The 20845-nt window shown below is 52.2% G+C and overlaps 1 pseudogene; it reads left to right on the top strand.

Annotated features, from left to right (window-relative positions):
• The first annotated feature begins 4045 nt into the window (after nucleotides 1-4045).
• LOC113266075 (zinc finger FYVE domain-containing protein 1-like) lies at nucleotides 4046-19625 on the top strand (annotated as a pseudogene).
• Nucleotides 19626-20845: the final 1220 nt, after the last annotated feature.

Below are 20845 nucleotides of genomic sequence, written 5' to 3'. Positions count from 1 at the left end.
GGTGAAATATATCAAGAAACACACCCCACTTCTGTTTTTTCCCTAAGAAAGCTGCTGCTGTGTGATCTCGGCCGAGACGGGGTCAAGTAGGGACAGGGCTCCTTTGCCTGCTCTCTGGCTTCCTGTGGCTCTAATGCCATTGTTAGCCCAGCCATCCTTGAGGAACTGAGATGGGACTGGAAGCCTTATTCCCTGAGGGCAGTGACCCCTGAATGTCAAAGACGGATAATGATTGCGAAGGCTTCCCCAGATGGCCCCAGGTCATTCTCTTGGCTTTTATAACAGGAGGTGTCTGTACTGATGTGTCTGGAGTAAACTATAAATTCTTTCCCCAACAGCCCTCGTCGGCTCCCCCAGCACTGGGGCTGTTCTGGGAGGAGTTTCACTGTGGCATGTCACGGGGTGACCCATACGGTAAAGACTCCTAGTGTCCCCCAGTCTCCATTTTACCTTTCTTAGGCATGGACCCATCCAATATTGAGCTGGCATACACAGTATAGGGGGCCCTTCCAGCCTCCCTTGCTCGTGGCCTCTCTATGCCTGCCCAATGATGGAAGTGGAAGCGGTATGGGGGACTGACGGGGAATCGGCATCCGAATGCAGATGCCCCTGCTGGGGACGGTGAGAAGCAAGATAGGGAGGTCCTGGGTCCGGGTAACTTCATGAACCCTATGTCCAAATTTCATTCACATGAAAAACAGATTTCTGTCTTGTTCAAACCATTTAGCAGTGGATGGTGGGGTTGTCAAAAGCCGAATCTCATTGTCTGCCACCTGGATAAGGCATGGGGCTGCTTGTCCCACTGACGGTTTGAAGGCTTCTGTAAGTGAAACACTTACTTCAAGAATTGTTTTCCAAGTCATGGGCGGGGGGATCTAGGTCTCAGGGCTGATGCAGATCTGCTTGGGGTGGGAGCTGGGGTTCAGAATAGTCTCCGGAGGGATTCTCAAAGGCCCTTGGGGAGAAAACCTCACCATGGTCTACAAATTCTGCGTGACCAGAGCAAGTCCTTCAGTCTCCTTTCTGAGGGTGTGTTTTGAGAAGCACAGTAGAGACCGATTACATGTTAGGAGGGAGGGAGGGAGCGGAATGTCTTTAATAAGTAACAAGAAAACGTAAGGCTGTATTTTCCGGACTCCAGCCTCTCCACCCAGCTTTCTCTGTCACTTTTCCTCCTGCCTCTTTTCTCTCTACCTGGAGAAGCACATCTTTGATGGCTAGAAATCAGTTTACACTTTGGCCAGCTAGCAGTCAAGTCTTTTTAAATTGAAATTTAAATTCCAAATCCATGGACTTAAGGAAAAATGGTGTATCAGTTCATACAGCTGGGAAGTCCAGGGGCTTCACACGCCGTGGGGTTCAGGGACCTACACAGGGTCATTGGGTTTATCTCTCTGCTCTCCCCACCCAAGCAGTAGCAAGATGGCCACCAGGGGCCTCGGGACCACCTTGTTCGGGCCCAGCAAGCCCTGTAGAGAGCCAGAACCTCGTTCACAACAGTCTGAGCAAAAATCCCGACACCGACTCTTCTTTGACAGACTTGAGCCTGGGCCTGTCTCTGGATGCACTGCTGATGGGCGGGAGGACAGATGTGGCCGGGCCAGGCCCCGCTAGTGTCTCTCCTGAGCCTGGCTGGGGCCCCCCCACCAGAATCTCCACGTGAACAGGGGAGGGCCAGCGCTCCAAGAAAAACCGGGGCGTGCCGAGCAGCCAAAGCGTTTACATCTGTTACATCCAGGGGCACCAGCTTCCATAAGTCCTGCCCAGGAGGCAAACCCGGCTTACTAATTTCAGTGTTCATCGTTAGAGAGACAAACACATGGGAGAGACCTAGAAAGGGAAGGAAAGATGGAGCCTGTATGGATAGGAGTCCCTTGTTCTCCAAGCTAAAAGCTAGAAGGGTAAGGGAAGGGAGGTGGTAAGGGAGTGGCCTCTAGTTGTACTGTGGGTCAGGGGCCTCAGTACTGACCTCGTAGAAGCAGCTCTTCTGAAATCATGGCTGACTCTCCCTGGACACAAGAGCCGGGTGACAGAGAGCTAGGGGAGGGGATAAGGGGCCTGCACCGGGTAGGCCCAAGGGGAACCCCAGCTCCCGCAGCTCCGGCCCCATAACATGTGTGGGTAGATCCCATGGCACTCATGCTTTCATTCCCACCCCCCAAAAAAGGATGGGAGGCCTTAGGGAAATGCCTAGATGACCCATCTCAAGCAAAATACTAGGCCTCACAGCCAGGAGTGTCCTGTCTGTGGCTGCAAGTTGCCCCAGTTCCCATTTACAGATACGAGGGCCAGAAAGGCAATCTCTGGCCCCTTCCCCCCAATTAACCCCACAGATATGACTAGTGAGCTCTGTGGGCTCTTGGCGCGCCTCCCATTCCCCGTCACTATCCCCTTACGGAGCAGGCGCTCTTGCCTGTACCACAGAGGGGGAGGCTGAGACTTTGACCTGCAGTTTCGGGGACTCGCACAGGGGACAGGGCCCCTTCATCACTGGGACCACCCTTCCCCAAATAAAAACGACCACATCTGTCGTCACGTCACTGGCACGGTGTTGGGAAACGACCAGAGCAGCCACCCCGAGGCCTCTGCAAAGCTCTGTAGTCCGGGCAGAGGGTGCTGCGGCCTCCACGGCCTGCTCGGGGCTGGGGCAAGCTCGGGCGCCCGTGCCCAGCACGAGCGCCTCCTGTTCCCGTCTCCCTGCCATCTTGGGCGCTTGGACACCCGTGGTTAGAAACTGGATTGGGAATTTTTTTCTGCACTTCGGTGCTAAGCACTAAAGACCAGGACTCTGAGCTTATAGTCCAGCCTTTTCTTACACCATTTCTTAAAATCCATGAAGATTACGGTCCTCTCCCAGAAGAATCAGGACTGTGGACTTCTCCAGTCCAGCCTGGAGCAGACATGATGCGTTCTCGTGGAATAAACCAAAAATAATCCTTGTTCTTAATATTCAAGAGCAGAAGTCTCTCACCATTTAAACTTCACAGACTAACAGAGCCTGGGCCGCAGGGTCACATATAACGAACCACACACAGCAACAAGTGTGAAAATAGTATAATGCAAGAGCACGAGGAGCAGCACCAGAAATTTGCTGAGGCCTCCTTTTAATTAATCCAAGTTGAACATATGGCTTTGGTTACATGTGGTTCCAGGCCAGAGGCTCGAAAGCCAGCATTCGTGGGAGAGCCGAGAGAAAACCTGCCAATGCCGGCCATGGAGCGAGGGAGTGCCCCTCCTCACCCCCACCTCAGGGGTGCAGGGAGCTCCCATCCTCTCACTTCACTCCTGCTCCGACCCCGGTCCCTTAACCCCGTCCTGGCAACGGTGATCTTTTTCAAAGCAGGACTGTTGTCTTATTCGTTTTAGAACCAATGATGTGCTTGTGGAGAGAATGAACGAATGCTCAAACATGAATGAATGGAGGGAGGCAGAAGGGAAGGACGGCTCTAACCAAGTACACTTGCTCTTTCCTAGAAAATCTGTCCTGTCCCTGGGCAGAGCTGGCTGAACAAAAGGTGATAGACTCTTAGGCTATTATTGAAGTTATTGGAGAAGGTGAGAGGATGAGTCCAGGTCTCCGACTGGAGGGAGCAGAGACTGACTAGGTTCCCTGCAGCATTGTGCGGTTTCTTTAAGGCCTCACACAGATAAGAAGCTCAGGGCCATTGACCAAAGGACAGGTCAAATGACAACCCAGGACAAGCCACACGGCTCACTTATTGGGAGGAACAGGAGAAACAGAACCTGTGTGGAGCCTGACCGAGTCCCAGCTGTAGGTCAGGAACCAAGAGGTCTTTCGAGATCAGACACAGCTTTCAAACCCAGGCGCTGCAGCTCCCGGCCAGCCACGCAGCTCCCGGCCAGCCACGCAGCCCCCGGCCAGCCACGCAGCCCCCGGCCAGCCACGCAGCCCCCGGCCAGCCACGCAGCCCTCGGCCAGCCACGCAGCCCCCGGCCAGCCACACAGCCGGCTCTGTCCGTCCTCGGCCTTCGTGCTCCGCCACTGCAATTGCTGCTGCTGTAAGCTGCTGCTTCAGGACCCCACATGCCTGCCTTATCTGGTTCCTTGACCACCAAGTGCTCCCTCCAGGCTTCCCTTGTCAAGTTGGCCAAGAGCGAGGACCTCCATGAGTGTCGCTGGGCTGAGCCCCCACTGGCTGACCAATCAGTAAGTGGGCTGCTACTTGGACCAGGTGCCCAGCCCGGCGAGGTGAGGTCAAGGCGTGGCTCCACGCGTGGGCAGAGGTCTTCTGTGGGGCTGAGAGCAGAGCTGGTGTCTTGCAGGCCGGAGCCCTCAGCCTCCGATCATAGACACGTCGTGATTAAAACAGGAGACAGGATGGGGACAGACTGCTGGGAGTAGTGTGTGGAGTTCGTACACTTCTGAGAGTCCCAGTGCTTGACCATCAGAGATTTCTTTGACTCTGCAGAGTTGGTGAGCACATACCCCAGGTCCCCCTGATGTCATGTGCACGCTCCATTTGGGTCGGAAAATCAGCAATGGGCGTTGAGTATGTATCCGAGCTGAGAGTGGATTAGGGGGAACACGAAGCCGTGACAAGAGATGAAGAGTATGTGCCAATGATTTTAGTTACTCCATGAAGGAGAGAATCTGCAAGGTGACAAAGCTGGTTTAAAATAGGATATGAGAGGGGCGCCTGGGTGGCACAGCGGTTAAGCGTCTGCCTTTGGCTCAGGGCGTGATCCCGGCGTTATGGGATCGAGCCCCACATCAGGCTCCTCCGCTGGGAGCCTGCTTCTTCCTCTCCCACTCCCCCTGCTTGTGTTCCGTCTCTCGCTGGCTGTCTCTATCTCTGTCGAATAAATAAATAAAATCTTTAAAAGATAAATAAATAAATAAAATAGGATATGAGAATAAAGATGTTGTGCGCCCAGAAGACAAAGGAATGCTGAAGGCTGCAACGTCTGATGCGAAGCTGGTTAATGTCCTAAGGGCCACAAAGCCGTAACCTTCGGGGTTATTTTTTGCTACCAGATAGAAATCATTTGCATCGCTACTGAACAGAAAAGTCATTTACATTTTAACCGTTTCTACGCAGTGTCATCTAATTTTACAGCGTTGTGCATGCCTGGACTCCAATTAATAGTAAATACTAAGTCAAAGTTACCTTCCCCTAGAGAGCCAGAAGACCCCCAGGTGAGCTTAAGACATTGCTTTGATACCGAAAGGCCTTTTTGCTCACCCCCTCCCCCTGCCGCCAAGTTTTAAAAATCCTTCTTAACAGAGGAAAATTGAAGGCCGTGTACTTCAATGGGTGTTAGAGAAGGGAAAACAATAGTGCAGGGGGGCAGCCCAAGGCCAGGGGGTGGGGCAGGAGGGTTCTCTACTGGGGTTGGCCGCACACCAGCGGCGGGGCTTCAAATCTGATCTCGCTGGACCTCAGTGTCCTCATCCATAAAATGGGGCTATTGGACCTCACATGTGGCACAACGTTGGCCTAAAAGTCCTTTTCCAAATAAAAACCTGCACCACCACCGCCCCCCACCCCCACCCCCTTACCATACTAATCCTGAGAGAGAAAGAGGAAGGGGAAACAGCACCAAAGCAGTTCCCGCGCAAACCTTCGGGGCTGGGAGAGGACCGTTTTGACTGCTCCAGAAAACACCGCCCAGCCGCGGGGTAAACACACACGCCGCAGTTTCAGGCAACACCTGCCCGTTGCCATGGGCGTCTTCTGCTTTGACAGAAGCCGGGCCGCGAAGCCCTTGATTTGGGGCAGCAGGCTGTGGGTGTCGGGATCTCCGCGGCTTCACCCGGAAGGCTGGGGTGGGGGGCTGTGCCCGCCATTCTCACGGTCTTTCTCGGGTCACCTGACCTTGGCTGAGTGCCAGGGGTTCTCACTCCGGCTTGAGACAGGAGGTGTCCCGATGAGAGGACTTTCAGGTAGGTACGCGCCTTCCTCTTTGCCCGCCAAGGACCACGTGAACACATCCTTTTGTCATCTCCAGAGTAGATGGGACTGTGGAACCCTGCCTTCTGGTAGCTTCTGTCCCTGCCAACTCAGACCAGACTCACTGAAGACCGGGAAGGAACCATGCAGGCATCCCAATAAGGGGAAGCAAGGAATCTGGAGGCCAAGAAGATAGCAAGGACGTGTTTGGACCTGCAGAGAGGGTTTTCAAGAAAATGCTGAGCGCTTGTCCAACCACTGCTTCTCAGTGGGGAGGGGAGCGCTCTGGGTCTTCCGGGCAGGACAGTTCTAGGCCGATGAAGACAGGCTGGGCTGCACTGCAGGGGGTTGGCATCCCTATAGCTCCCCATGCCACAAATGCCCATAGCACCTCCCATCTTCGGGACCACCCAAATGCCACCGCCTATAGCCAAATACTCCTGAGATTGACGGGCTTCTTTAGGTTGACAACCACTGCTGGGTCATTTCCTAAAACCTATTACAAAAAACATGAACTAGTTCCTTGAGACGTAGCCGTTGTGGTATGAAGAGTTTCATGGTTGATATCATGCTGCGCTGGGGAAATGGTAGGTTGAAAAGGGGGAACAGAATTTCTTTATGACAGGCCTTCTCAGATCCTTTAATGTAGAAATGTGTGTTTTGAATGATCAAAATTCCCCAATCTGACAATGGAATTCTTTGGGACTCACATGGGGGGGGGCGCCTTGGATAACTCGGCTACACCATATCCCCCAGAGCACCCTGTGGCGACTCTTGTATCGTCCGCCACGTGCAGCAGAGGGGGGAGCCCTCAGAAGGCCCTTATGTTTTCACTGAATTGAACTCTGGCAAACCAGAATGTGTGAAGCTACCAGGAAGGGGGCCAGAGGGCCCGAAGCCACTGTGAAGATGACCTCACAAAGAAACCAGTGTGGTGGGGCTCCCGGAGCGCTCACGGGGATGCGCCCTGCTTCTGGGAGGGAGCAGGCCGACAGGCGCCTTGGGCTCGCGTGGCTCAGGGAAACTAAAATAGCCCCGGTGGCTGGAGGAGAAGTGTGTGTGGATGAAATGATTCAAATGCTGCCGGGTGGATTGGGGGCCTGGCAGCCTCTGTGTAGAAAGCCTGGCAGCTCTGCTGAGGTGCTGGAAACGTGAGCCCGGGCAGATAGAATGGCGGGAGGCACAGCCACCAGGCGCTCAGGAGGGAAGTTGGAAGCCAGAACGTCCGCGGAGCCCAGCTAGGAGCAGGACCGTCCAGGCCAAGCGCAGAGCTCTGTATTCAGGTCGAAAGGGTCGGGTTTCTAAAAATGGAAGTGTGACCTGTGCACACGGAGCTTCAGACTTTGCTCCAAGGTCAGGGGGACAAAAACCTGCTTATTCCCCTTCCAGGAGGATGCCACCCAAATGTGCTCATTCTTCCCAGGGCAAGGGCAAGGGGCCAGGGCCCGGGGGATCTGCCACTTCCTGTGAAAACCCGGGGAAGCGGCCCAGTGACTTCAGGCTGCCAGCACCTCACCACACCCTCCCGGGCTCATGAAGCTCGTTCTGCTTTCCAAGGGTGCTCTGTGCAAGTGAGACTTCCCTCTGAGCAGTTAGCTACAAGCTGCCGGTTCTTGACATTTTCCAGTTTAACTGGCCTGGTCGGTGCCTGGGGGCCCTGTGTTCAAGATCACAGCTGCAAAGGAAGAAGAGAAAGGGAAAGTGGTCCCCGCTTCCCCAGGGCTGCTGGGCTCTGTGGATCCTGCCTCAGCTGCCAGGCGCCCCAGAGTCGCTTTTTTTCCCCCAGCCTGGCCAACTTTTTTGCTCACAGGTCACAGTCTAGCTTATTAAACTTGGATGACAGTAAACCAATGACTAAGTGGATAATTAAGGCACAAGTCAGGAGGCCTGGGTGGATCCTTCCTCTGGAATCTGCAGTGGCCTGTTCCGTAGGCAAACGTCGTCTCTCGTTCTCCCCACGGTAGAAATGCTTCTGTGAGTTTAAAGCCGTGTGTGTGACCTCCACCTTCTTCATGAAATCAGTTCTCCATTATTGCTTCGTGCCCCCTCCCCACCGTCCCTGTCCACCCTGAGGAAGGAGGAAATCTAACCGCACTTCCCCACACTGCTGCGTAGACAGGAACATGACCAAAGATTTCCAACTAAAACCAGAGGTTACTCAGGAGACCTTCCTGCCTGGCTGCCGTGCTGGGGGACAGAAGGCGCCTGCTCGGCTCTTTCTCTTCCATGCAACCTCTCTGCTTCAGTCACTTGAGAGCCTCCCCACTTCCCCAGGAGGGTGGAGGAGAACTTCAAAGCAGACAAGCCTGCACAGAGAGGACTCTGGTTGCTTCAAAGACGGTCTTCTCCAAGTCTGAAGTTCTTAGTGAATGCCTCGCCCCCATTTCTGCAACATGAAGGGTTACTGAAATTTCCCATCTCCCCAACAGCATTTCTGTGCTTTCCCCTCTAACCTAGGGCCCTCGGACCCCCACTGTGATACCACCCCTGGGTGGGGGCTTGCGCCTCCCCGGTGCCTCTGCCCTCTCCCCCCACCCCCCAGCTCTGGCTGCCCTGCTCCCTCCCGCCTCTCCACCACTGTGCCCTCCAATGCTGCTCCTGATCAGCCCCCCATCCACTAGGATTCACGGGTGGAGGAGGGGCTGTAAGTGGGCGGGTGGACGATCTGATTTTTGCAAGCTCTTCCACAGTAGGGGTTTGTGGTTATTTTAATCAAAAACATTAATGTTCCCTCCCAGTGTCTGAGGACCTTTGATTCCAAGAAAGTATAGACCACATGTAGCCCATGGCTCCATACTGCTTACCCCTGCTTCTAAGGACCCTAATAGGAGACAAGAGTAATCTGGACTTGTACTTGTTAGTAAGAATGTCTTTCATAAAACTATAAAACTTTTGAGGGCAGGGACTTTCTGACATTGACTTTCATGGTCTTGCCTGGAAAACAGTAAGTGTTCTTAGGCAATTTGTGTTTTTTGCACTACTATCATTATCTAAAAGAAATTATAGTCACTCTCTGTTCTCAAGAGGCTGTATGTGTTTAGGCTTATTAAGAAGAAACAACAGGGGAAAAAAATAAAAACAGGGGCACCTGGATGGCTCAGTCTGTTAAGCATCTGACTCTTGATTTCTGCTCAGTCATGATCTCAGGGTCGTGAGATCAAGCCCCGTGTCGGGCTGCGTGCTGAGCAGGGAGTCTGGAGTCTGCCTGAGATTCTCCCTCTCCCTCTGTTCCTCCCCCCCACCCCACTCGCACTGTCTCTCTCTAAAATAGATAAGTAAATCTTAAAAAAAAAAAAAGAAACCACAGACCAAAAATGGAATCACTTATGTTAAGCCCAACCCAAAACTTAGCACCTAACACTACCGCATTTCCAGCCTTTCCCAGGAGTGGATTTTAAACCAATCAGTGTGCGATTTCCTGATCAGCATTAGTGAGGGTGTCTGCCAAGACCCTTGCCCTTAACCCTAAGGGAAAGTGACCTTGCCTGAATCAGTTCTTTCTTTTCTTTCACCTATAACTTCTTTGTCCCGCCCCTTTCCTGTCGCACGGCTCCTCAGAGCACCCCCCTATTTGTTGGATGGGATGCTGCCTGACTCATGAATTGTTGAATAAACCAATGAGATCTTTAAATTTCCTTAGTTGAATTTTGGGTCTTTAACAGGCTACATGCACGTTGACAAGTTGCACACATATCCTCTACATCTCGAGTCACCAGGAACCGATGCTACGAAAACCCGTGTCTCACCTGTCCTCTTATCCTCTGTGTCTAGCGGAACGACCCCATGGCCGACCAGGAGACCTGCGGACTGAGGAGGAAGGCATTTGAGGCCAAGCTCTGACAGAGCTCCAACCCAAAATGAAAAGTAAAAAAGGGGCGCCTGGGTGCCTCACTCAGGAGTCTGCCTTAGGCTCTGGTCAGGAGGCCAGGGTCCTGGGTTCGAGCCCTATCTCGGGCTCCCTGCTCAGCGGGAAGCCCTGCTTTTCCTCTCCCTCTGCCTGCCTCTCTCCCTGCTTGTGCTCTCTCTCTCTCTCTCTCTCTCTCTGTGAGATAAATGGAGAAAATCTTTAAAACAAACAAAAGTTGCGCATCCTGTGAAGCGGCCCCAAGCCTCAGTCCCGCCCTGAATGTCCCCACCGCCTCAGGCCTCAGGGGCCTTGAAGCTGCTCAGCTGAGCGTCTGCTGGGCCGGTTTCCTGGCCGAGGAGGAAGTGCTGTGGGGACCTGAGTGAGGCAGCCACAAGGTGGGGGTGAGCGGGGCGCACACCCCCGGGGGGCTGCAGGGAGCTGGCTGAGGACAGAGGAAAACACGGGCGGACCACCCCTGCTGCAGAGGTGACTTTCTTGTCCCCTGGGCCCCCAAATGCACTCCTACTAAAAAATACCAGTTGTGCCTCGCTCTGCAGGCAGGCCTGCCCCTGTGGGTCCTACCAGAGTTTTGTTCCCGGGGAGGAAAAAACTACAAACATCCCATTCCTTTCAGTGTTGAGTTACTCCTGTTTAAAAAGTCAAAGGAAAGAAGTAAAGTCGATCCTTCTATTAACAGAGAAATTTTCAATGAGAAGAGTGTGATTTCTTGCCAGTTGCTGATGATGGGTTTTCCAGAAGGAAATGCTGTGCACGTGAGGCAGTTATGAAGTGTGATGACAGCCACCAATTTAGTGAAGGGTCCGTGGTTTGCTTGTTCTTAAGTATTGAAACCTCCTGGGTCATACATGGATCACTTGAAATAATACCGAATAGTGGCATTATGGTGACAGAATTCGACCACTTCCTGGCAAGTGAGGAGTATGACCTTCTATGTTACTCTTCTAGAGTAAGAAGTTACTCCCAAGTAAACGCTAGGAAAACCTTCCCTGATGTCCCTTGAGTTTGCTGATCCCACGAAGGGAACCGTGGGCAGGATCCCCTGGGATACAGTCTGAGCAATGGGGTGAAGTCCCTGTCCCCCAGGCCATCTGGTGCCAACGAGCCAGGGCAGCAGGCCGCGAGGGCTACGTGGTGGTCAGCATGAGCCAGCCGGCTGCCTGGCGCAGGAAGCCCATGGGAGCAGGTGTCTGGGACATTCCGACATTACCGCTGACCTTTGCCAAGGGGGCAGGTTTGTTTTGATCCAGAATGGCTTAGCCTGGTGGTGAGAATGCACCCTCTTCATCCAGGACACTTTCAGGAACTAGGCTTAAAATGTTCAACCTCCAAATTGAATATTTTCTTGAGCTGTGGGGCTTATGTTGCCCCTGGATTGTTCTGGGACTTCATCCTGCCCATTTCCCTCCCCATGTAGAAGTGGGAGATGTCTCTCCCTATCTTGTCGCCCTTGCAAGTGTCCTGACCAATCACAGTGACAGGGCCTCTAGGGGTTTTCTTTGTTTTTTGTTTTGTTTTGCTTTTTTTGTTTTGTTTTTTCAAATACATGTGCCATTTAAGTAAAAAGAGTTTAATATACACTGTAGCTTTAGCAACGGTCCTTCAGCTATTCCTCCCAAACAAAATGCTACCTCTGAGATTTTCCTACATAGAAATTCTAGAGCCATGGCTCAGCCTCTGTGACATGTTGTCATGAGTAAATTGTTTTTGGTAGAGTACCAAAGTACACCAATGATTTACCTCTGAAAAAAATAAGTTGATGGCTCAGGGTTGTCCATGTCCTAAGGTTCTCCTCTGTTCCTTGGGTCTGAATGTTTTCTAGCGTGGGAACGGAGACCATGGAACAGCCTGTATACTGTCCCGGGAGTGGGCTCCGTTACTGGGGCGTACTGGGCAAGGGCAGACGGGGGGGGGGGGGGGGGCAGGTGGGGACTCCAGATCCAGGGCGGTGTTCTACTGCAGCAGAGAAAGGGGATTTCTAGAACTTCAGAAAGCCAGGGCCTTCTTTCCCTCCAACAACGGAATTGCCAAGTAGGAGGTGGATTTAGCTCTGAACACTTGAGAAGCTCCTTTGGGGGGGGGTTCTGCTCATTTGGGAGCAGAATATTAGAGCACACCTAGATCCGTCCCTGAGGCCAGGCTCTCTCCTCAGAGTCTCAGTCTGTGGCTAGATGGTGTGATTCGCTTGGTCTGAGGAAATTTCTAAACTGTTTCAGTATTTTATAATTAGTAGAATTCAGGTAAAATGGAGACCTCTGACTTTTCAAGAATCAGAAGTGTCAGCAACACTGGACTATCATTGGTGAATGGGAACAATGTGCATGAGCAAGGGATGGCCAACCCCACTGGCAAGGTTCCCCCCCATCCCTCCCCCAACCCCCAAACACACCCAGACAGCCCCCCTCCTGCTTGAGTACCACCGTGAAGCTCCTGCCATGGACCCCTGCTCCCCTACACTCTCTGCCACCCAGAGGCTGTCCAGACACATTTCCTGAATCAAATTCAGGCCCGAGAGCCACGATTTATTCCTGCCTCGGCACCTCCCCGCCACACACACACACATACCCCTCCTGCCCTGTCAGGATTAACCCATAATTGAAACTTTTGAAAGCTAAAGGCAGCTTTAGCCTCAGCATTCCGTAGCTTCTCATGAAAACAGGGACTTTTTGTAACCGTAGGGCAGCTGGAGACACAGGACTGACTTCCAGAGCTCACACGAAGGATGCCAGCCTCAAGGGTGCAAGGCAGGCTTGTTGGGATGCTTGATGTGTCTTTCGGTCTCAGGACAGGTGTATTTGGTGTTCAAAACCACAGCCCAAAGGTCAGAAGTCCCCAGGCCCTTGGGAGCAAGGCAAGGATGGTCACAGTCAAGGTCACAGCACTGCTGGCCCCTGGCAAGCCGGAGTTGAGGTTCTAACACCCAACTGGCCCAGAAGCAGGCAGCAACCTTGAGCCCCAACGTGTGTGGTCACCGTTCCCCACGCACCACCCCGCCCAGACACCCTGCCATGGTGGCTGTTCCCTGGGACTACACACTGACTTTCTCATGGGCGTTCACAATAAGGGCTTTCACCTCTGGCCTGAACTGTGTGGAATTACGTGGAATGTGCTAAAAGGGGCTTTGGAGTCAGACAATGTTGGATCTGAGGGCACTTCAGAGAGCATCTGTCCAGACTTCCCAATGGTGACTGCTCTTTAGAATCACCGAGAACACTTGCAAAATACAGATTTCCAGGCTTCAGAGCTCCACCCACCACCCCTCCCCTGACGCACACAGTGTGTAGTCATGAGCTGTCAGGCTTGGGAAACACTGATGTCATCCAAACCCTTCACTTCCGTTTCTGATGTAAGATCTGAGGTAAAGTAACTTTTCCAAGGTCGTGTAGCTGGTTTGGGAGGACTTGGGTCAGAGTACAGGTCTCTTGACTATAACCCAGGGCTTTTTCTATGACACATCACCTCCTGGATGTACCCACAGTGGGACCACCACACTACCCCAGAGATTTTGGATGTGGAAGCGGGTAAGAAGCTTAGACTTCGTGCACGTAACCCCAAATAATTTCCACAATATCAGCTTCCGTTGTGGTTGATGACCCAGATGCCTCCGTCTCAAGTCATTTGGGCGGGAGCTTCTGCTTCTAGCTCTATAATTACCACAGTTTCACTTGTCCTTTGAGAGGCGGAGGAAAGAACTGTACATGTATACGTGGACTGCTCTGTGCCTCGGTTTACCTCTGTTTAAAACGGAGAGAATGACTGACCCGGCACCCTTATGTCTGCTTCCTTGGAACTCTGCAGAAATGTTGAATGGCCACACACACATTTGTGATCCCCACTAGGCACAAGAAGCAGCTTTCTGTACCCACACAGAGCTACTCTTAAAGTCAAGGCTGCTCTTGCCACATTTTTAATAATTCTGATGTCAAATATCATTGTGGCTTCTCTGGCTGCCCTGGATGTCCTCCAGGAAAGGCTGCCTGTCTTCTCTTGGTTTCTGGAGAGCTTGTGAAATATTTCCTGTGGGTAATCTTGGGAGGAGCCCCAATTTTGAAGGACCGAACAAGATAAAAAAAAAAAATCCAATACTACCAGGAGCTAGCACGGAGTTCTCATTAAGTGTCAGGCATTCTGCCAGATATTTTACACACATTATCTCATTTAATCCTTAACTACAGCCCTATGAATGAAGTGTGCTGAGTATTTCCATTTCACAGGTGTGGAAAATGACGTTCAGAAAGGTTAAAGGACTTGCCAAGATCACCTAGTTGCTGAATGATGGAGCCGGGATTCAAACCCACATCCCACAGTCTCCAGGGGTGAAGCTCTGAGAAAGGGGGCTTTATCACAGAACACTGCCGTCATGAACTTGACCGTTCACGTCGTGCTGCCTGGTAGTTGCCAGCGGGATGTTACCCCCTGCCGCAGCTCAGGCCAAGGACAGCCCGGGCACTGCCGCCCCAGCTGTCGGCTGCGAGGCTCGCGCCTCCCGTCAGTTCAGGGACTGCCTGACCCAGCCCGACCAAACTAGAGCAAGTAATGGGTGTGACATAATTTGACATGTACATTGTTAATTGAACCCCATGGGAGATGATTTTAAATAGAGACAAATACCATACTGTGAACTATTTGGGTTATGAAGCCCTTATTCTCTGACTTTTGCAGAAAAAAAAAAAAAAAAAGAATTGTGTCATGATAAACTGAAAACCCCAGAGCTGTTCATGGTCAGGAGAGCAGCAAGCTAGCTGGATTGGGAAAAATTCTTCCTGGGTGTTTCGGGGATTTATGTTCCCTTCCTAGCATCGTACCCCCCAAACACTCCCAAAGCCCACATTCGGAACCACTAATTCTACCATCCTCCCCTCCAGAGACTTTCTAGTCAGGGAGATCCAGAACCCTAATCACAAAGCCAGCTCTGGTCAGACCGCGAAACGGGCACCAGGTTGAAGTCCCCAGATGAACACCCATCCCACTCTCCCTTTCTCAGGTTCACGAACCCCAACCTACCCAGGGGCCTTGCCGAGGACCCTACCTAGGTGGGCTCTTTCTGGGCGTCACCCTATGACCACGTGCTAGTCCTTTTCCCTTATCACCGGAAAGACTTACCTATCCTATTTCCCAGGCCCTCGTGCTTGCCGACTTTCCTAGAGAGTCTGGGTACCCACATCTGCTAGTGACGCCAATCCTGATGGCTTAATATGTGCCTATCCTCTCAAGTACCACCTGCTGACTGGGCGACACATAACTAGCACCCAAGAAATATCTAGTACTGAATCAATGAAAGTAAGAGTAGCAAAGGTTGTCTGGGAATCCTATGCATTATCTCAAACCAATAGGCCTTTTACTGGCTTCCAGGCTAGTAGAAATGCATTGGAGAGCCGGAAACCTTTGCCTTTTTAAAAACTCCTTTAAATGACACTCCTTCAATAAGACTAGCTGGTGAGGACGGCCAGGAAAGATACAGGACACATGGTGGTCTCCCCACATGCATTCCTTTTTTTTTTTTTCTTTTTTTCTCCCTCCCAGCAAGGTCCCATACTTCCCCAACCATGCTGTTGGGAGGAAGAACCTTGTTACATGTCTCTGAGTGGACCATCTAGTGGGCTCCATTGTCCTAGCTCTCCTAGCCCCAGTGAACTATTTGGGTTATGAAGCCCTTATTCTCTGGACTGGGGACCCAGTCCAGATACAAGAGGACTTTGCCAAGAGCTTCAGGAAACTTGTGGTCATTAGGTGAGACTGATGTCTTCGCTGACATCCAAAGACCCTGGGAATTCATTGATCTGTCCAGCCACGATGTTGGGCCTTATCTGAAGCCTACCTGACCTCCGGACTTCTCAATTACATGAGAAAATAAAGCCTGTTTTTATTTAAGCCAAATAAATACATAACACAATAATACATATACATAACTCCTTGGTTACTTTTTATGACTGAGTTCAGAGAGACAGACTATATTTTGTCATTTTAAATCACCTTTGTCTTACAGCTTACTTAAATAAATATACCAAAAAACCCAAACAAATAAAAACCCTAATTTTTCACTCTTCAAATGCTTCTCAAGATTGCTAGGCTTGTGACGTCCCAGGTGAATGAAGAAATAACAGTGGTTTCAATAAGATAGAAGCTTATTTCTCTCTTACATAAAAGAAGGCTGGAGTCTGGCTGCTATGGGAGCTACAAACGTCATCAAGGTTCCAGGTTCTCTCTCTCTTTTTGTTCTGCCGTTCTTAGCATGTGGTTTCCATCTTCACATTCACTTCATGGTCCAATGTGGCAGCTAGAGCACCAGCCATCACACTGATCTTCCTATTCCAGGAAGGCACAGGGAAAGGGAGAATGGGGAAAAAATGAGTATGTCAGTAGAGTAGTACCTCTTAAAGAATCTTCACAGAAGCCCCGTCAACAGCTTAAGTTTATACCTCAATGGCCATCCCAGCTGTAAATGTGGCAGATGAATGTATCATTCAGCTGGGCGCATCGCCACCCGGATTAAAATCTGCATTGCGTTACTAAGGAAAAAGGTGAGAGTAGAAACTGAGTCGGCAAGGAGCAGTTTCTGCCCCACCTTGCTTAAACAAGCCCGACTTTGGTGTTCACTCCTGAAGCTTGGTGCCTGCTCCCCCAAGGAAGCTCTCTGGCTCAAGCTGCAATAACTCTTTCCACAGACCCTTAACAACCCCAGCTGGTTCCCTAGCCCACCCCCACCCAGGACCTTCTGACCAGCATCTTCCCGTTTATCCAGTTAAGAAGCATTCATTGAGCACCTAGTGTCTACCAATAGGCCACATTGGTCTTTCATTGGAATCTTGGCTTCAGTTGAACTCACAGCACACTTGGACTTCTCCACCATGCCCCAGTCAGACCCCACTCACCCCTACCCTACTTTAGTCACCAGTCCTGCCCTAGAGCTATGTTCTTTCCAACACAAGCCTGCTCTTCAGTCATTGGTCTCTAATGTCTTGCCAACATTGGCGTTCTCAGTCCTATGGCTAAGGGCCTTGTGGGCCCAGGGCAACAAGGACTGTGGTCAGCAACAGCACCTCAGTCAAAGCTGAGTCTCTCTGAATCTTCATGGACGACAGGGTATGATTTTGCCTGGGGACAGGTGACTGAGTGAGACCAGGGCAATGATTTTCAGTTCTCCCAAAGCCCTCTGGTTCCATGTGGTACACTTCAGGCCCATCGACAACACTGTGGGCCTCTGTTCGCAATGAACAGCACAAACAAGGTGAGGCCAAGTAGTCATAATGAAGTGAATTATTGTCTTGCTAGACACAAAACATCTGCTCCTTCCTACCTCACCTGCACGAAAGTAGAAAAAATCAGGAAAAAAAATCAATGTCTGATATTGCTAACAAAACATGTTGCCTTGAGTCCTCACATAAAGAATACCTTTCAAGAGTATCTTGTTCTTTCACTTGAATTTTACCCTTTTGATTTTAATTATAAACTGAAAGCTATTGTAACTCAAAATTTTACATTCTGTCTTTTCACATAGAAACATCATTAGGCAGATGTGAACAATTATCCCCCATTGGATTTTTTCTTTTTTTTTTTAAAGTTGAAGTCTTCAGAGGAACAGCTAAATTGTGCTTTGAATCACTGGTTTAAAACTAAACCCAGGAGCGGATCCCAACTGACAATGGGGGGGAGGAGCCCGGGAGGCAGTGGAAGTGGAGGGGGGCAGAGATGGGGATGAGGATGGGTCCACCGGTGCCCTAAGGGACAGCCTCTGCCCCCACCGGTGCCGCACGGTCACCCAGCCCCACCTCCCCCTCGCCACGCTGCTCTGTGGTACCCCCTGAAATATTGACCTGAGCTTGGATTATATTGAAAAGCTCCTGAGCACTCTCTTTCATTATCAAAACCTTGTGGCTGCGACCCAGCGGATAAGCCCACCTCCATGAACCCGATCTCTCGAAGCCATAAAAGACCCTTTCAAGTTCATTTTGACCCCCTATTTGCCTCTACCTTCTGGAGGATGAAACATCAAGTTGAATAAACATTGCTACTGGTACAGGAGTCTTGGAGGCAGAAAATTTAAAATTTGAACATCTGTGAGTATTCTAACAGGACCACAAAGGGTTTTGCTTGTTTTGTTTTAAGGTGTCCAGAACCCCGTGGCAATTCCATGCAGCCTTCGGACTCAAAGCCTTTGTCTTCACTCCTGGGAAAGTGCAGGGATGGCTGTGGTGGGTGGTTTCCTTACCGATCTGAGGCTGAGTGCCCAGACTCCCCCAGCAGAGAAGGGCCCGATGATGAGCCAGGAACGTTAGGCCTGCGGGGTGGGGGCGGGGCGCTGACCAAGCTCTTTGGTGTGGTGAGTGCTGCCCCGTGCAGTGCTTCCTCTCTGAGGAGGAGCACCATTGGTGGCAGGAGCACCTGAGAAGCCCTGAGCCAACAGGACTCCAACCCGGCCACACCCCTTAGCCACCCCAGCAAGGGCCCCAAGGGGCATTCGCCAGGACCAGGTGTGAGGCAGAGGGTGCCGGGAGGCACCAGACCTGTAAAACTAACTTGTGTCGGGGACACCAGAGAGGAGTCACCTGGGAAGGGTAGTAAAGGGCGACACCCCCTTCCTGTGTACCACGTCGCTAAGGTCCAGGGGATACTGAAGGAAGAACAGGGTGAGACCAGGAGGAGGATGACAACTGGGAAAGTTGTGGGCTTCCTCCAAGCCGAGAGAAAGGAAGACACATTCCAGTCGCCAGTAAAGGGGGACTATTGGGAAACTGGACTGCAAACCTGGGCAGCCCTGGAAGGTGGTTTCCATTTTTGGAAATACTGCTGATGGAAAGTCTCACACCTCAACCACACCTTTTATGTCTGGGAAGCCTTCAACACCTCACCTGCCCGGGAGCCCTGCACCGTGGGAGTGTGGGCGGGCACGACCCAGGCCACAGCGCCCAAGTCGCAGGTGTGGAGGGAGTCCCAGCCAGACAACACCGCTGCTGCTGCGGGGCCTGGCCACCTCAGACCTCGCCGTCCTTGGAACTGGTGCAGACGGGCTGCGTCATGACCCCTTCAAGGGCCTTGGGGGCGCCTCTGCAGCTTATCTGAAGTACTTCCCCAAGGACCTCACGGCCACCCTGCCCGCTGTGGCCTGGATGTCCCCTTGTCCACGCCAGGCGCTGCTGTTGTCATTTTCCAGGACACTGAGCACACGCGTCTGCTGGGCTCTGATCAGCCCTCGAGGTGCCAGAAAAGCTCATCTGGGACCCGTTCCGGAAGCTGGGTGGCTTCTCCGAGGCCTCCGGTTCCATTCACTACAAGGGAATGAGGACTCGCAACCCTCCCCCAGACTTCTCCCCGCTTCAGCAGGCTTTGCACCCCCACCCCTTCTCCCCGGCACCTTGGAGCCTCCTCCCTGGGCCTCGGCCGTGGGGCTGGATGTAAGGGCTGCATGAACCCTAGAAAAGGAGTACTTTATGGAGCCAGGGCCGCTGAGGTGCTCCCACCGGCATGACAACCGTGTTTATACCTGCCAGGCCTGCTGTGAGAAAGGCAAGGAAGCCAGCCGAGGGCCCAGGACGTCTGCTTCCACCAACTCCCCCTGGATAGGTCTCAAAAAATGTGCCTGGTCTGGGTATGTGATCGAATGTCCTAACTGTGATGCCATCTGTCCTAGCCAGCAAGCCTGGTTGGGGAGCCCAGATCCTGGGGATACCTGGGTGCAGACTGAGACTGTGTCTGCGTGCCCGCAGCTGGTGGATTTCTGAGGTCAGCAACAGGCTGCCTAGTGCCTCTTGGACGGGATGAACTTCATGGCTCAGCTGGTGTCTAAGCTTAGCCATGGGCCCACCACTGCCGGGACCGTGGAGAGGGCTTCTGTTCATTCAAGACCTGGTCAGTGCCTGAGGGGATGTGTGACAACTGCTACGAAGCCAGCGAGACGTTACTGAGGCACAGGGGGACACCCTTGGAAGGTGGGAGAGTATGTACTGAATTCGGTGGGGGCCATGGTGACAGCCACTGATGTACCACTAGGTCTGGGGAAGGCTGCGGCCGGGCTGGCCTGGCTGAACTAACTGCCAGAAGGGATTCAGCGGCAAGCTTTCCTGCAGACAGGGCTTCTGTGACGAGTGCTCTCATGACCTCCAGGCTGTCCCTTCTGGAGACTAAGACCATCCTGTCTGAGTCTGATTCAACTGCAGTTAAAACCCAGTGACCTTAGAGCACCTGGGTGGCTCAGTCGGTTTAGCACCTGCCTTAGGCTCAGGCGTTGACCTCAGGGTCCTGGGATCGAGCCCCACGTCGGGCCTCTTGCTCAGCAGGGAGTCTGCTTCTCCCTCTGCCCTTCCCGGTCTTCATGATCTCTCTCACTCTCTCTCTCAAATAAATAAAATCTTTAAAAACAACAACAAAACCCAGTGATCTTGAACCTCAGCTCCCTCTTTGAGTCCTTCACAATTCCTCAGGTTCTCAGAGTTAGACTAGAAGTCTCCTCGAGGTACGCCCTCCTTCCAGTCACCTCTGGTGCTGTGCGTTCTCTCTGCTCCTCCTGGGGCCACTTTCCCACGGTGCGGGGAGGGGGCAGATGACAGGCCAGGGTGCGCCTGGTGCGGCTGGAAGGCATGAAGTCCTCAGGGCAAGGAAGTGAACGGTTCTAGCAAAGGGGAATGAACCTCAATCTGCTGCATTTGTTTCAGGTAAAAATAACATATAGATACACGGGTATCACATGCAGAAGCTCCTGGCTTGAAGACTTCTCATAGGTTGTCCCCAGCACAAGGATAAGGGGGCAGTGGCAGCAGGTCTGACCCATGAAACTGAGCCAGGTCCAGAGCCACTGTGGTTCTACTCACATCTGCCTTCTAGGCCTCTCCAGTCCTTGCCTTCCCCCTTCACGCCTCACAGCTACTTGGGGAGGTGAGCGCCCGGGCACTTCCTGCTTAGAAGAGCCTGAAGGAAATCTTCTGGGGTCCTCCAGGGTTAGATCCCAACTCCTGGCCTCAGCCCTTTTCAGTCAGAGACCACCCAATGTACCGTGCGGGTCACTAGAGTGCATGCAGAGTGAGGGATAGGGTCCTAGTCCCGAGAACTCCTCGTGCAGGTGATGCGATGCCTC

Source organism: Ursus arctos, unplaced genomic scaffold, assembly GCF_023065955.2.
Source record: "Ursus arctos isolate Adak ecotype North America unplaced genomic scaffold, UrsArc2.0 scaffold_37, whole genome shotgun sequence".
Taxonomy (NCBI): domain Eukaryota; kingdom Metazoa; phylum Chordata; class Mammalia; order Carnivora; family Ursidae; genus Ursus; species Ursus arctos.
The sequence above is the reverse complement of the archived record's forward strand: the minus strand, read 5'-3'. Positions and strand labels throughout refer to the sequence as shown.